Here is a 16,127-nt window from a genome sequence, read left to right as displayed (position 1 = left end):
TGTAAATAACAGCTGTCAACCAAACCAAAGGACAATTTTTGAACCCACTAAGCATGGAATGAAGGCTATACCTTAACAAAAACCATTACTCTGACCCTCAACTAAAAGTTTTAACTGATTTTTGCTAGAATATCTGTTAAGGTGGGCATTAAGGGACGCGAGCATCCCAACCAATGGCTTTACCAATGCACTCAACTCCCACTCCATCAGAGAAATGAATTTAATGAAATAAAGTATCTGTATGTGTTTAAGTATATATATAGGCTTTGGAACCAGATTGCTAGATGTAAAATGCTAACTCTCCCACTTACTACTTAGGAAAGGATTTTTTAAAAGTTTTTGAAAAATTTAATTAAGATAAATTTTGGTTCAAAAAAAATTTGAAATCCATGCAGTTTCCTCGTAAGACACAATTTCTACTAACTTTGTGGATACCTCTCATATGTATAGATTTCAAAAATTTTTTGACCATTTTCCATTAACTTTTGGAATTACTGCCATTTATTATCTTAAGTTAATCAAACTCCATCTCACACTTTCTGTACCTGTAAAAAATGGAGATAATAGCAGGATCTACTTGTTTTGAGGAGCTAAAGCGTTATGTCCAACAGTACATTTTAAAGTTGTATACTATCATTATTATTACCTAAACATCTTTAACAGTAATTCAGCCTCAAGTACATCTTCTACTTTGTTTAAAGAATTGGCTAAAATAGTACAATGCATTAGAATCAGAATCAGCCAAGCTGCTTCCACATTTAAATGAAAAATATTCCAGGGGCTGGAGTAGGCATTGTGGCACAGTGGGTTAAGCCACCACCTGTGAGGTCAGCATCCTGTATGGGCGCCAATTTCTGTCCCAGCTACTGTACTTCCAATCCAGCTCACTAATAATGCACCTGGGAAAGCAGTGGAAGATGACTCAAGTACTTGGGTCCCTGCTACCCCCATAGGAGACCCAGACGGAGTTCCAGGCTCCTGGCCCAACCCCAGCCATTGCAGCCACTTGGGGGAGTAAACCATCAGATGAACAATCTCTCTTCTCTGTAACTGTCTTTCAAATAAATAAATCTTTTAAAAAAAATCCAGCAAAATATCAAAATCTGGGGCACACTTGTGGCACAGCAGGTTAAGCAGCCATTTGGTACACCCACATTCCATATCAGAATACCAGTTCAAGTCCTGGCTACTCCACTGCCAGTACAGCTTCCTGCTAAGTCACCTGACATGCAGCAGATGATGGCTCAAGTATTTGAATTCCTGACATAGATGAAACGCCAGGAAGATGTTCCTGCCTCCTGGCTTTACCCTGCTGAGCCTTAGCTGTTGTGGCCATTTGGGGAGTGAACCAGCAGATGGAAGATCTCTCTGTTTCTTCCTGTCACTTTGGCTTTCAAATAAATAAATCAACCAATCTTTTATTTAAATGCTAAAGTCTATTTCTCAACTCAACAGAGTAGATACTTTTTACATTATGAATTTTTCACAATGTACTCTTCTCATAAATTGGGTTGATTTCCCCTTATATTACCACCAATATAGGCATTTTTGGTTTTTCTGGCCTCTTTTAAATAAATGTTTTAATAAAAATAAAGTAAAACAAACACTTTAATAAGTTTTATCTTTTTTTCTATTTGACATTATATTTCTATGCTAAAAAAAGCTCTCCATCAATCTGATTTTTGTTGGTCACAAAAATCCATTGTAAGGATTCAGAAACTTTCATTCTTCTTCTGTGAGCTATTAAAGTTGTTTCCAATTTTATATCTCTATAAATAATGCTGTGAAGACCAAAAGTAATAGGTTAGCAGAGGGGTACCTTGGGAAAAAAAAAAAAGACTGAAAAGAAAATACCATTGCAAGAACAACTGTTTAAAAGTCTGAACAATCTCAAAAATGTAGATTTTCAAATTAGACTGCTTTCATCTTTCCTATGTAAATTGAGGTACCTTTTTGTCCTACCTTGATACTGCTCATTTTAGAAGTTGCAAAGTTATGGTTAAGGTAACTGACTGTGGAGGACTCAAATGTCTGTTCCACACCAACTAGCTGTGTGACATATGGCAACTCATTAAGCCTCTTCAATCCTCACAAAATTGTTGTAGAGACAAATAATATCCTACATGCAAAGTTATGATAGTGCCTAACCCCAATAAATACCCAAATAGAACCTCATCATTTTAACCACTTTTGGGTTTCATTTATATGGCTTGAAAGACAAACATAGATACATGGCTTTTATATAAATTATTGGCTTAATATACAGATTATAATGGCACAAAAGTCATTTTGGACTGCTTCATCATACAAATTTTAAATACTTCTATAGGTTAAAAAACTAATTGTAAAAATAGTTATAAAATCTTTAAAACGTCCCTCATTGAAGTAGTTAGGTTATTTAAATATGTTTAAATAGATTAAATAATAGTTTTAAAGGAATCATAAGCATGGATTCTTGCTTTTATAGCATATACCATTGTAAAAAATACTTTGTCGGCCAGCATGTGGAGTAGTGGGTTCAGATACCACCTGCTGTGCCAGCATCCCATATGGGCGCCAGTTCAGGTCTCAACTGTTCCACTTCTGATTTTGCTCCCTGCTAATGTGCCTGGGAAAGCAGTGGAAGATGGCCCAAGTCCTTGGGTCCCTGCACTCATGTGGGAGACCTAGATGAAGCTCTGGGCTCCTGGCTTTGGTCTGACCTAGCCACAGCCATTGCGATCATTTGGGGAGTGAACCAACAAATGGAAGATCTCTTCCTCTCTGTAACTCTGCCTTTCAAATAAATAAAATAAATCTTAAAAAAAAAAAAAAAACTGGAGTAAATATTTTTCACATGATTAAGAGTTCTAACATATTTTAAAAGGTGCTAAGTGAGCCAGAGTATTTATGTATTTTTATAAACTTATCTTTTAATTTCATGTTCTACCACCTTTGTTTTTTTTTTTTATTTTTATTTTTTATTTATTTGACAGGCAGAGTAGATAGTGAGAGAGACAGAGAGGAAGGTCTTCCTTTGCCATTGGTTCACCCTCCAGTGGCCGCGGCGGACGGCGCATCTCGCTGATCCGAAGCCAGGAGCCAGGTGCTTCTCCTGGTCTCCCTTGCGGGTGCAGGGCCCAAGCACTTGGGCCGTCCTCCACTGCACTCCCGGGCCATAGCAGAGAGCTGGCCTGGAAGAGGGGCAACCGGGATAGAGTCCGGCGCCCCAACCGGGACTAGAACCCAGTGTGCCGGCGCCGCAAGGCGGAGGATTAGCCTGTTGAGCCACGGCGCGGGCCTTACCACCTTTGTTTTTAAAGTTTGTTTTTATTTGAAAGGTAGTGACAGAGAAAGAGACAGAGACAGAAAATGAATACTGGATCATTCCCCAAATGAACACAATCCACAACAGTCAGGGCAGGAGCAAGTGGAGCTGGGAGACCAGAACTAAATCTGGGTCTCCCATGTAAGTGGCAGTGACTCAAGTACTTAAGCCATCATCTTCTGCCTCCTGCATAAATAGGAAACTGAATTAACCCCAGGCACTCCCACAAGGAATGCAAGGGTTCCAAGTGTGGTTTAACCAGCTACACCACAATGCCTTTATAAACTGGAATAACAATTTCTTTAGAGTTTTTTTTTTCCTTAGAAATATTCAGTAATATAAAGAGCAGCAGAGAAGGAAAACAAAATACACTGGCCAACATTATAACATTTTATCAATCAAGGCAATGACAATCCTTCAGATGATTTTCCTGCTAAAACACTACTTTTATAGGGTAGGCCTCTTTAAAAAAGTGATGTTATTTAACAGGCATCTAGGTGCATTTAATCAACCCTCAAACAACTTCTTATTACTTTCCTAACAGTGATGACTCCCAACCTTTACCTCTCCTTAAATTTCCAGTTCTTCACAACTACCAAAATCATATCTGAAATCAGATAATCTTTCTCCTGTAAGAGTACTTTCTGAGATTAACAGAATTAAGTATAAATTCCCATATTTTCACTTCTAGTCAAGGGTGGGTGTTTGGTACAACCATTAAGGAGCCACCAGGGACACTGATTCCCATATGGGAGTGTCTGGTTCAAGTCCAGGCTCCACTTTGGATTCCAGCATTCTGCTAATGCACATGCTGGGAGGCAGCAGGTGATGGCTTACGGCCACGGCACGCTCATGACCTGCATTAAGTCCAGGTTCCTGGCTGCTGCCTGTCCCTGCCGTGGCTACTGCAGACATTTGGGGAATGAATCAGATGGAAGATCTCTCTCTCTCTCTCTCTTTCAAACAACACAAAAATAAACAAATAAAATTTATATTTAAAAAAACAATCAGGGGGGTCGGTGTTATGGAGTAGCAGGTTAAGCCGCTGCCTGTGGTGCTGGCATCCCATATGTGTGCCGGTTTGAACCAGCTGCTCCACTTCTGATCCAGCTAGCTCTCTGCTATGGCCTGGGAAAGCAGTAGAAGATGGTCCAAGTCCTTGGGCCCCTGCACCCATGTGGGAGACCTGGAAGAAGCTCTAGCTCCTGGCTTTGGATCGATGCGGCTCCAACCATTGTGGCCATTTGGGGAGTGAACCAGCAGATGGAAGACCTCTCTCTCTCTCTCTCTCTCTCTCTCTCTGCCTCTCCTTCTCTCTCTGTGTAACTCTTTCAAATAAATAAATAAATCTTAAAAAAAAAAAAAAGTCAGGAGCCTGCACTGTGGCACAGTGGGTAAAGCCACCACCTGCAATGCCAGCATACCATATTGTTCTAGTCCTGGATGCTCCACTTCCAATCCAGGTCACTTAAAACACCTGGGAAACCAGTGAAAGGTGGGCCAAGTGCTTGGGCCCTTGCACCCACATGAGAGACACAGAAGAAATTGCTGGCTCTTGGCTTAGGCTTAGCCAAGCTCTGGCCATTGTGGCCATTTGGGGAGTGAACCAGCAGATGGAAGAGCTCTCTAACTCTGCCTTTCAAATAAATAAAATCTTAAAACAAACAAACAAAAAAAACCACTAAATCAGCTTATATTTAGAAAGGTACCCATGTGTTTGTGAAATTTTACAAGGCAATATTTTTGTGTTAATTTTCTTCACAGCAACTCTATACAATATATACAGCCAACAGATTGACTTGTTAAGAACTCAAGATGATGAAAGCTATGTGATCACAGACTACGTCACCAAGTCTTTTGTCTTGGAAATGTGTTTTCTCCATGAATCACCAAGTGCCTAGCAGAGTGCCAGCACAGAACAGGAATTCATGAAAAAGGAACAATTAAGAAGGGAACTAGGTGTAAGGATGTGGTTAGATCAGCCCAGATTCATCATCATAGATTCATCATTGCTGCTACTAGAAAAATCCCTAAATGGTCAGGCTTATTGACAGTGTTTCCTTATTATCTCTTTAGACAGAATAAAAATACTATCTACTTTTCAACTAAATATTTCAGCACAATCTTAATCTCTTTGATGTTAGAAGACTTGATGCACCAACAAATACAATGAGAAAGATTTAGACAAAATCTTATGGGGCCAGACCAAAGCCAGGAGTTTCTTTCAGGTCTCCCACTGCTTGCAGGGGCCCAAGGACTTGGACCATCTTCCACTGCTTTCCCAGGCACATTAGCAGGGAGCTGGATTGGAAGTTGAACATCTAGAACACAAACTGGAGCCCACATGGGATGCCAGCGTTAAGGCAACAGTCTAACCCAATATGCCACAACGCCAGTCCCTCCATTTAATTGTTTTAACACCTACTCCAGCTTTTATGAGGTACAGCTATAAGGATACATTTCAGCACTGATAAATTTTATATAGAACTTAGAAATTTGAGACAGGTTACACATAAATCATTGCCTTAACCTCATTCATTGAAGTAAGCATAAAAACCAGCATAGAAATAAAATTAGAATAGATTCAATTTATTATTTTTCCCCAGAAACCTTTTTTTTTTTTTTTTTTTTGACAGGAAGAGTAGACAGTGAGAGAGAGAGAGAAAGGTCTTCCTTTACCGTTGGTTCACCCTCCAATAGCCGCTGCGGCCAGCACACCGCGCTGATCCGAAGCCAGGAGCTTCTTCTCCTGGTCTCCCATGCGGGTGTAGGGCCCAAGGACTTGGGCCATCCTCCACTGCACTCCTGGGCCACAGCAGAGAGCTGGACTGGAAGAGGAGCAACCAGGACAGAATCCAGCGCCCCAACCAGGACTAGAACCCAGTGTGCTGGCGCCGCAGGTGGAGGATTAGCCTAGTGAGCCATGGCGCCAGCCCAGAAACCTTTTTTTTTAAGGACTACAAACTTCATGCATTTCATAAAAACAACTTTAGGAACACAGTGATTCTTCCCACCATACCCACCCTTCTCACCCAACTCCCACCCCTCTTCCTCCTCCCTCTCTTATTATCATTCTTATTTTTTACTAAGATCTATTTTCAATTAACTTTATACACATATGACTAATTCTATACTAAGTAAAGAGGTCAAGAAATAGTATAAAAAACCTGATTTATGTAAGAATGAATTTAATCAATTTTTTTTTTTTGACAGGCAGAGTTAGTGAGAGAGAGAGAGAGAGAGAGACAGAAAGGTCTTCCTTCCGTTGGTTCACCCCTCAAATGGCCGCCACTGCCGACGTGCACCAATCCGAAGCCAGGAGCCAGGCGCTTCCTCCTGGTCTCCCACGCAGGTGCAGGGCCCAAGGACTTGGGCCATCCTCCACTGCCTTCCCGGGCCACAGCAGAGAGCTGGACTGGAAGAGGAGCAACCGGGACAGAACCGGCACCCCAACCGGGCCTAGAGCCTGGGGTGCTGGCACCACAGGCAGAGGATTAGCCTAGTGAGCCGTGGCGCCAGCCTGAATTTAATTAATATTACGTTCACACAATGCCATGAAATTAACAGCCCAAGTCAGGAATATAACAATGAGAGTCATTTAAAACTGTAATTCATGTTCCAGACTACTGATTTTTTTTTACTATAAAAACAAAATTATATTTTCCATAAGAAATATTTAACTATACTAGAACCTAAAATAACTGGTATCTCCTAAATTAAATGTTTATCCTAAAAATTATACTTTTCTGAGCAAAGCAACAGTAAAACTTAAACAGTGCTAAGACAAACTAAATTTCTTACAAGTACTCCCTTGTTAAAAAAAAAAAAAAAAAAAAAACACAAGGCCGGCGCTGCGGCTCACTAGGCTAATCCTCCGCCTTGCGGCGCCTGCACACAGGGTTCTAGTCCCGGTCGGGGCACTGATCCTGTCCCGGTTGCCCCTCTTCCAGGCCAGCTCTCTGCTGTGGCCAGGGAGTGCAGTGGAGGATGGCCCAAGTGCTTGGGCCCTGCACCCCATGGGAGACCAGGAGAAGCACCTGGCTCCTGCCATCGGATCAGCGCGGTGCGCCAGCCGCAGCGCGCCAACCATTGGAGGGTGAACCAACGGCAAAGGAAGACCTTTCTCTCACTGTCCACTCTGCCTGTCAAAAAAATAAAAACAAACAAACACCTGTGGCGCCAGCATCTCATATGGGCCCTGGTTCGAGTCTCAGCTGCTCCGCTTCCAATCCAGCTCCCTGTTAATGCTTCTGGGAAAGCACTGGAAGACAGCCCAGTGCTTGGGCTCCTGCATTCCTCTCTGTCTCTTCCTCTAACTCTGCCTTTCAAATAAATAAGAAGGAAGGGATGTGGGTGCTGGTTCAAGTCCCAGCTGCTCCTCTTCTGATCCTGCTCTCTGCTATGGCCTGGGAAAACAGTAGAAGATGCCCCAAGTGCTTGGGCCCCTACACGCACTTGGGAGACCCGGAATAAATTCGTGGCTTCAGATCAGCGCAGCTCTGGCCATTGCGGCCAGTTGAGGAGTGAACCAGCAGATGGAAGACCTCTCTCTCTCTCCCTCTGCGTAACTCTTTCAAATAAATAAATCTTAAAAAATAAATAAATAAATAAATAAAGAAGGAGGGAAGGAGAAGGGAAGGGAAGGGAGAAAGGGGGGGGGGGGCGGGAAGGAGAGAAGGGGAGGGGAAGGGAGGGAAGGGGCTCCCAACCCCTGGAACCATCAGGGTAATATATGCAAAAGAAAAATAATTCTCAGGGAGCAGGCACTTAGCCAAGCAGTTGGGATTCTTGCACCCAGCAATAGTTAATGTCTAGCTTTAGCTCCTGACTCTAGCTTCCTGCTAACAGAGAGCCAGGGAGGCAGCAGAGAGGACTCAAATCACTGGGCTCCTGCCACCTGCACAGGAGACATGGATTGAGTTTCCAACTCCTGATTCAGTCTTGGCTCAGCCACAGCTTGTAGGCATTTGGGGAGTAAATCAGCAGATAGTAGCTCTTCATCTATCTGCAAATGTCTCTTTCTCAAATAAATAAAAATATACTAGAAACTAATCTTTAGAAAAGAATTTTCAGGCTGTTTCTTTAAAAAAAAAACACACACAAAAAAAAAACACAGAACTTTGACTACATTTGCCACAATCTCTGGTTATATAATCATTATAACCTTAATTTTTTTTTTTTTTAAATTTTTGACAGGCAGAGTGGACAGTGAGACAGAGACAGAGAGAAAGGTCTTCCTTTTGCCGTTGGTTCACCCTCCAATGGCCGCCGCAGTAGGCGCGCTGCGGCCGGCGCACCGCGCTGATCCGATGGCAGGAGCCAGGTGCTTCTCCTGGTCTCCCATGGGGTGCAGGGCCCAAGAACTTGGGCCATCCTCCACTGCACTCCCTGGCCACAGCAGAGAGCTGGTCTGGAAGAGGGGCAACCGGGACAGGATCAGTGCCCCGACCGGGACTAGAACCCGGTGTGCAGGCGCCGCAAGGCGGAGGATTAGCCTAGTGAGCCACGGCGCCAGCCGTATAACCTTAATTTTTTAAGATTTATTTATTTGAAAGGCAGACTGACAGAGAGGGAGAAAGAGAAAAGAAGGAGAAGAGGAGAGAGGGAGAGAGAGAAACAGAGATGGATCAATCTTCCACCCAATGGTTCACTCCCTAAATGGCCACAATGGTCAGGGCTAAGCCAGGTCAAAGTCAGGAGCCTAGAACTCCATCTGGGTCTCCTATGTGGATGGCAGGGGCCTAAGTTCTTGGACCATCTTCCACCGTGTTCCCAGGAACTTTAGCAAGGAGCTGGATTGGAAATGGAGCAGCTGGGACTTGAACCACCACTCATATGGGATGCCAGAATTGTATGCTGTGGCTTAACCTGCTACACTATAACACAGGCCCGTCTAACCTTAATTTAAATTATGGGGCAAGAATTTTTTATCTCTGTTCCACAGACTACATCACAACAAAGCAGAAAAGTATTAAAACATGAAACTGGTATTGTGCACAAAAACCTTCCATCAGCCATCCTCTCAACAACATAATCCCCAATCTTCCCTACACAACTTGTTTGATCTGAATGGGTAAAAAGCTTACATTTATGTAAAAAGAAAGGAAAGGAACCACCTTCAAGAAAGAATATTTTTAATTGAAATTTTGTTCAGATTTCTATTCAGAACACAGTAAGCCAATAAAACCTTGATTAGAACCTCTTGTTGGGTGTATTAAGGAGGAAGTGCAGGTGGGATGAACTACACAGTACAGTTCTTCTAATCTGTGCATCGGTAGTTAACAAGTTGGAGGAAATTCTTTAAGAATCTAATTTTCTCTCTAAAGGGGGGATTCCCTGCAGAGAGGGGAGCAGTCTTATTATCTGTATGTGCATGTTAAAACTAGTAAGACAATTTTTTGTTGAAAAATCAATCATGTCATTTGATAATTGAAGGTCCTTGTATGTAAGAGGGGAAAAAAAAAATCATTGTCAGAAAGGAAAACATCTAATGAAACCCCAGCATCTGAGCTGCAATGATGGCCTTTTCTATTTTCTGTGCTTTGGGACACTATTTTCAGACATGAAGCTTTTGTAGTACAAGCGCAATTAAGCCATTAGTTAGGTCTGTAGCATACTGATGTCATAAACCAAGGACACTAAATTTCCTCTCTTCAGTTAACTGAAAAGGAATTATCCTACAGCTAGGTCCAGTAAGTTGAGGATAAGGTGATATAAGGATGGTGTTTCTTTTCACTTAATAACAAAACAAAATAAAACCTTAGGAGCTGCCATGGTGGTATAGTTGGTTAGGCTGCTGCCTGCTACCTGGCATCCTACATGAGCAACCAGTTCAAGTCCAGGTTGCTCCACTTCTGATTCAGCTCTCTGCTAAAGTGCCTGGGAAGGCAGAAGATGTACCTGGGCCCCTGAAATCCATGTGGGAGACCTGGATGGAGTTCTTGGATCCTGGCTTCAGCTTGCCCAGATTTGGCTGTTGTAGCCATTTGGAGAGTGACCAAGAGATAGAAGATTCTCTCTCTCCCTCTGTCAAAGGAGGAAAAGGAGGGAGGAAGGAAGGAAAGAAGGAAGGAAGGAAGGGGAAGAAGGCAAGCAAATGAGTCAGATATGGCTAGGGATACTACACAGGACAATAGAGCTCCAGGGAACTAGAGGGCAACACTGGTACTTTAAATTTTGATTCAAATAGTAAAAAGTCCTACATATAGACATATACAAAGATGCTTCTGAGACATGTCTCTTTTTAATTCTTATGATTTACATAGAGGAAAGGACAATAATACAACATAAAAATGCTACTTCATATGTGGGAACCGACTTTCCTACACTTACCTTCTAGTAGGGTCTATAGCATTGGCTTCCAACTTGGCTCCTTGTTGTAATTTTTTAAGGAATTTCTAAAAGCTTGATGCCTAAGTCTCACCTGCAAAGATTCTAGCTTAACTGGTCTTGGTTGAAACCTGGGCATAAAGATTAAAAGCGATGCAAGTGATTCTAAGATACAGCCAGAGTTGAGTACCACTAAGCTAGAAAGAAAATGAGAAGTCATTTATTAAGCGGTAGGTAGCTGTTTGGTGCAGTGTTAGCATGCTGCTTGGGAAAGCCATGATCTGTATCTGAGTGGTTTCAATTCTAGTTTCTTGCTGATGCATACCCTGGGAGGTGGCAGGTGATGGCTTGAGTACCTGGCTCTCTTCCACCCACGTGGGAGACACAAATTGAGTTCTGAGCTCCTGGCTTTGTCCTAGCTTGCAGGCATTTGGGGAGTGAGCTGGTAGATGGAGAATCTCTTTCTGATAGTCTCTGTCTGCATTTCAAATAAGCAAATATATATTTTTTGACAGGCAGAGTTAGACAGCGAGAGACAGACAGAAAGGTCTTCCTTTTTCCATTGGTTCACTCCCAAAATGGCCACCACGGCCGGCACGCTGCAGCCGACATGCTGTGCCGCGATCCGAAGCCAGGAGCCAAGTGCTTCCTCTTGGTCTCCCATGAGGGTGCAGGGCCCAAGCACTTGGGCCATCCTCCACTGCCTTACCGGGCCACAGCAGAAAGCTGGACTGGAAGAGAAGCAACAGGGACAGAACCGGCACCCCAACCGGGACTAGAACCTGCGGTGCTGACGCCACAGGTGGAGGATTAGCCTAGTGAGCCACAGCGCCGGCAGAAATATTTTTTTAAAAAATTCATTTAAAATTATTTACATATAAAAAAGTAAATTTAAAGAAGCCTTCTAGAATTTAGACACATTTGTCAGAGAGTAATGTCTGGATTGAACAAGATAAAATAGTATGCTTGGGGTCGGCCAAGCGAGTAAAGCTGCTGCCTGCAGTGCCAGCATCCCCATATGGATGCCGGTTGGAGTCCCAGCTGCTCCATTTCCGATTCAGCTCTCTGTTATGGCCTGGGAAAGCAGTTGAAGGTGGCTTAAGTTCTTGAGCCCCTTCACCCGCAGGGGAGACCCGAAGCAGCTCTTAGCGCCTAGCTTTAAATCAGCACAGCTCTGGCCATTGTGGCCATCTTGGGAGTGAACCAGCGGATGGAAGACTTCTCTTTCTCTCTGCCTCTCTATAACTCTGCCTTTCAAATAAATGAATAAATAAATCTTTTTAAAAAGTGGTATGCTTATTCACAAGACCTGACAATAAAAGGGAATAAAAAAAGGGTCTTAAAGATTTTTTCATTTTGCCTCCAAACTCAAAGGCTATTGGAACTCCTCTCCCCAAAGCAGTTTACAGATCAGTTTTGATGTGACAAATTTACAGTGAGTATGGAACTTATAACTTTAATTTAGGCCATTAAAAGTACAGTACTGACTTACTCATTAAGAGTTATCTTTTAGGGTTGGCGCTGTGGCATAGCAGGTGAAGCTGCCACCTGTGGTGCTGGTATCCCATATGGGTGCCGGTTCAAGTCCCGGCTGCTCCACTTCTGATCCAGCTCTCTGCTATGGCCTGGGAAAGCAGCAGAAGATGCCCCAAGTCCTTGGGCCCCTGCATCCACGTGGGAGACCCGGAAGAAGCTCTGGCCGTTGTGGCCATCTACAGAGTGAACCAGTGGATGGAAGATCTCTCTTCCTCTGCCTCTCTGGAGCTCTGCCTTTCAAATAAATAAATCTTAAACAAAAAAAAAAAAAGTTATCTTTTTAAAATCTAGCTCTTGCATTGTTCAACTCATCTTAATATTCAAATTAAGAAAGAATAGTTTTAAGAAAAAAAAAATGGGAAATCCAGATCCTCACCCTTCCCACCAGCACTGATTATTCTATGCTAGTTTCAATATCTTTTCTCTCTTCTCAGGTCCCTTCCTTGTGAAGTGACATTAATTCATATGAGTCATATTTGGTTACATCAGAGGCCTGACAGAATATTTTCAACTCACTATTGTAATGAACAGCACAGACGTTTTCCAAAATAAGAACACATCAACAGGAGTCATTTCTGAATGTGCTGGCCTACAGTAGGATTGTGGTTTCTTCTCCATGTCAAGTGGTCTTAAGTATAATTCAATTATACCATAAAAATGTTTTTACTTTATTTCAAAATTATGCACTGGAAGAAGAAGAAGAAAGAAAGAAAAGAGGAGGAAGTGTGGAGGAGGAGCAGAGGAAGAGGGAGGAGGAGTGAGAGGAGATGAACTGGAAAAATATTCACTCAGTTGATAGAGAAGCTTTATAGCTTCTTTCTGCTTGCCTTCCTTAACCTGTCGGAGATGGAACAAAGTAAGACATGTTTCTTAACAAGCAAAGAATACAGAAATTCCATTCATTTCAAGATAAATACCCATCTTCTACCCCAAAACAGCTATTAGCGAATTCTCACATTCACATCTTGCATTTAAGGGGCAACTCTCAGGGGGCTGGTACTGGCATCGCATATGAGCACTGGTGTGAGTCCCAGCTGCTTCTCCAATGCGCCTGGGAAAGCCATGGAGGGTGCCGCAAATACTTGGGTCCCTGCACCCACATAGGAGACCCTGAAGAAGTGCCTGGCTCCCACTTCAGCCTGGCCCAGCCCTGGCTTTTATAGCCATTTAAGAGGTGAACCAGCAGATGAAAGATCTCTCTTTCAAATAAGTACATAAATCTTAAAAAATAATGAGTTGGGGCCGGCGCTGTGGCACAGCAGGTAAACGCTCTGGCCTGAAGTGCCAGCATCCCATGTGGACGCCGGTTTGAGAGCTGGCTGTTCCACTTCCGATCTAGCTCTCTGCTATGGCCTGGGAAAGCAGTACAAGATGGCTCATGTCCTTGGGCCCCTGCACCTGCGTGGGAGACCAGGAAGAAGCTCCTGGCTTCGGATCGGCATAGCTCCGGCCGTTGTGGCCAATTGGGGAGTGAACGATCAGATGGAAGAACTCTTTCAAATAAATAAATAAATCTTTAAAAAAAATGAGCAACTCTCAAAGAAAGTTTTACAACTGTATAGTATTAAAATCTGTCCTTTAAATTCATGCTGATTTTAATGGCATGCGTTGTATACATGTTACCTGTGACATGAAAAGCCGTTTACATTCTTGCATACTAATAATCGACCTCCAAATAGGTGGGTTTTACAAGCAAGCAAAAATTTTCGTGATAAACATAAATCTGATAAACTTAAAAAATGGTAAAGAAAGTCATAAGTCTCTTCTTGTCAAAGTAACATATTATAAAAATAGTCTTTTTTAAATAACTAACCCTATTTTTAATCTTTTATTCCAGCTTTCATCTTACTGTCTTCCCACATACTCCTCCAAAGCCTCCAACATCAAAGGTAGAACACACAATGTTATGAAAAAATCGTAAATGTAGGATGGAAGGCTAAAGTAGTCAATGCACCTCTGTAATAACTTACGGAATCAGTAAGTTGATATTAAAATTAGAAATAATTTGTATCATCAAGTACTACAGCAAGCAGCCAACAAGCATCAGCTAAGTTTTCACCTTGACCCTGCCAACCCAGCCCTCAAGAATTTGGGAAAGTCTCAGCACTTGTTTCATAATCCACCGACTCTTCCTCTCTCCCCACCCTCTCATAAGCACTCTAGATATACATTTTACATCTTGTTCATTAGTTAGCAGTGCTCTTCATCCCACAGATCCGGTGGCCTACATTTTGTTTGGGTGCCGCCTTGAAAGCAAACCCGATTGCCCCATTTTCTGAGAGGTAAACTCAGCTCCAGGCAAGCTCCCTATGAAGTCACCGCGTTTGTTGTTTCAAAGATGCAATTAAACGAAAATGACACAAGGCTGTGGAAGAGATTAGCTGGAAGTGTGTGGAGGTGTCAATCATGGAAGGCCAATGAAAACTGGCTCGCAGTAAATCTCCTGTGGCGATACTGTTCCTCCCCATCCTCCCTCCCCCCAGCATTAACTACGCCTCGGAGGAATTCTCTCGACTGCGGTGGAAGGGTAGCGTTCCAGCTTCACGCGCTTATAGTAACCCCGCACCGAGCAAACGGCAGGAGGGGGGCAGGACGTAAACTTGAGCCCGGAGAAGAAAAGCCACAAAAGCGCCCGCATCGGGCGGGGTCTCCGCCTGCCCCTTCCCCGCCACCCCACCCCCTCCTCGCCGAGCCCTTACACAGACACATTCTTCCGGGCGGCCTCTAACCACACCATCCCCACAATCATTTACAGAAATTAGAAACAGACTCCGGGAGCCCTGCCCTCCAGCACGCACAGCGCAGAGCCGCGTGAGCAGGACCGGGCACTGTCACTGCCTCTCTCCGACCCCTCCGAGGACCTGGCGGAGGCGGATCTGCCTCCACCGGCGCCCACCTCGTCCTTCCCCACCCCCACCTGACCCCACACCCACCCACCCGAGAAGAGTTCCCTCCACCAGGGCACGAGGGCTGGGGGTCAGGGGCCGGAGCCCGAGCCGAGAGCCGACCACGAGAGGCAGCGCGCGGGGCGTCCTTACCGGCTCGTCCGGAGACCCGGTCCTACCACTGCGGCGCGGGGCGAGGGCTGCGGGGACGCGGCGTCGGGGCGGGCCGCCGGCAGCCGCCGCGGGCGCCGAGAGCCACCACCTCTTCTCCGCCGAGCGGCTTCGGGCGTGGGCTGCTGGAGCTGCTGCGGGAGCCTGGGGAGGGAGAGAAGAGCAGCAGCATCTCCTCCTCCTCCTCCACGCCTCGGAAACAGCCCCCTCCGGCGCCGACCCCAGACTCCTACGGCTCGACCCCGGAGCGCTCGCGCCCCCTCGGCGCCCTCCGGCTGCTCGAAACCCCTCGGAGGGCTTTCGCCCAAACTCTCCGGCGCGAGCTCCTCAACGCCTGCAGCAGACTCCGAGCGCGGCTGAGGCGGAACCGGGAGCCTGGGAGTGCTGCGCACCAGCCCTACGGTCTCTGGGGGCCGTAATCATGGTGTGTCAGCCGCCGCGCGGCCGGCGGAGCTTCTCTCCCCACTCGGGCTCCACCTCGGGCGCCCGCGCCGGCCCCGCCCCCCGGCCCTGTCACTCAACCCTTTCCGGGCTCCGGGAGGATCGCGGATCTTCGACCCTGCTCCCTCCTCGACCTCATTGGCCCGCCCGGCTTCCAGCCCCGCCCCCTCCTTAGGGACGAGGTCGCCGGGGAGACCAGCGCCCCGGTTTCCATGACAACCGGTGCCTTGGGCCTGGCTTGTTCGCGTTCCTCTGACTCGTCAGTCGTTCAGGTTAATGGCCGAGCCGCCGAGTTCCTAGCCCTGGCCCTGTGGACTCCTGTGGTGGGCCGACGGCCCCCGCACTTCCGACTTGAAAAACAGCACTTTCTGGCCCTGAGGAGTGAGAGGGAGAGAGAAAAAAATGCTAACTGCACGCTCGTCCCCTGTCAGTCTTAAACCCCTCCCCCCTTGCCTTCC

The 16,127-nt window shown here is 45.1% G+C and overlaps 1 protein-coding gene across 6 annotated transcripts in view; it reads right to left on the bottom strand.

The window, feature by feature from the left end:
- The window catches only part of PTPN13 (protein tyrosine phosphatase non-receptor type 13), a 224,670-nt gene extending 209,001 nt beyond the window's left edge, over positions 1–15,669 (bottom strand). For all 6 annotated transcript variants that reach the window (XM_062198537.1, XM_062198539.1, XM_062198538.1 and 3 more), the window contains exon 1: positions 15,211–15,669. The gene's annotated coding sequence lies outside the window, so the exon portion shown is untranslated. The remainder of the gene's footprint in view (positions 1–15,210) is intronic.
- Positions 15,670–16,127: the final 458 nt, after the last annotated feature.

The sequence above is a fragment of the Lepus europaeus genome, chromosome 8 (assembly GCF_033115175.1).
Source record: "Lepus europaeus isolate LE1 chromosome 8, mLepTim1.pri, whole genome shotgun sequence".
Classification (NCBI taxonomy): domain Eukaryota; kingdom Metazoa; phylum Chordata; class Mammalia; order Lagomorpha; family Leporidae; genus Lepus; species Lepus europaeus.
Note: the sequence above shows the minus strand (reverse complement) of the source record. Positions and strands in the feature narration are given on the sequence as shown.